Source organism: Pyxicephalus adspersus, chromosome 5 (genome assembly GCF_032062135.1).
Source record: "Pyxicephalus adspersus chromosome 5, UCB_Pads_2.0, whole genome shotgun sequence".
Classification (NCBI taxonomy): Eukaryota; Metazoa; Chordata; class Amphibia; order Anura; family Pyxicephalidae; genus Pyxicephalus; species Pyxicephalus adspersus.
The window spans coordinates 60260095-60261311 of record NC_092862.1 but is presented as its reverse complement, the minus strand read 5'-3'; the positions used below and the strand labels follow the sequence as shown (position 1 = coordinate 60261311).

The 1217-nt window shown below is 44.5% G+C and overlaps 1 protein-coding gene across 1 annotated transcript in view; it reads left to right on the top strand.

The window, feature by feature from the left end:
• Positions 1-1217, top strand: part of GMPR (guanosine monophosphate reductase) — a 36524-nt gene that overhangs the window by 4351 nt on the left and 30956 nt on the right. The window lies entirely within an intron of this gene.

The following is a 1217-nucleotide window of genomic DNA, read 5'->3' as shown; positions in this document are numbered from 1 at the left end:
AGCCAGCATCAAGGAGACACGCACACAGGAGAGGAACACGGTAAGAAACTTTTTTTTTAACAGCATATGTGTAGGCTGTATTTGGACCATAAGACGCAGGGACTTTTTCCCCCCACTTCTGGGGGAAAAAAGTGCGTCTTATGGTCCGAAAAATACGGTATGTTTCAGTCATTTAGCCAGGTCAAGCAATCCTAATGTATATAATCCATCATTATATATTCACTATGGAAACAGAGAAAGTGGGAAATATCCTAATTTTGTTAGTTGAGTTTGTTGCAAGCACATCATGTGAGGCTTATAAGCAGTACAGTAGAGGTATATCTAATGTTAAAACTGAACTCACATATATAAACACTTACCATCACTGTCCATGCAAATATGGGCAATGAGTGTGTTGGTGAACCCTGAGCACCCTGAGGCTTTGGATACAGAGGCTGTGCCAGTACATATTGGGCATAGTTCTCCTCAGAGGTTTTTAGCCGGCTGCTTTGAATACCCCGCCCAGCTCTTGGAAGCTCTCATCCTGGGATTCACGGATCTCAGTGAGGCTGCTCTGTGCTCTGTGTCATCCGTTCAGAGGATTGCTGCCGATGAGAGGTGAGCACACGCAGTTCAGCCTTCATATTAAGGGGACACAGGCAGCCCCGCCCCCATCTCATAGCACGAGCTCTGCCTGTGAAATGTATCCATCTCTAGCTCTGCGTGTGAATTCTGCATCCTCACAGCTCTGTGTGTACAAACCTCCATATGTCGTAAACTGTATGTCACAATGACCTGTAATTTTCAGGGTGTACAGGGGACCCTCATAGATACTAGTTACTACAATTTCAGCCCCCCAGCTTTAAAGAATTTCAAGATATGGGGGTCACAAAGGTAAAAAGTTATGAAAATTGAACTTTGGTGTTGCTGTTTCAGAGGAAAGTGCAACTAGGTGTCCTAAATTGAAAGTGCAAATTGAGGACCCCGGGGCCACTAACATAGCAAGAATCATTGGGGTGGGGCCCCTAAATATATAGCTACCTGTCACAAATCTATACCTATGAAACTACTGTCTGCTTCTCTTCCAATTTCTCTGAGAGTGGGGGTACAAAACTGAAAATATAGGTGCAAGTGGCGGGCACATTCTCTCCTTACAATCTCATTACTACAGCATCATTAGAACATAAAACACTCTGCCCATTACAATGGGCCTCCCTGCCCTGTTACACATTCCTGTC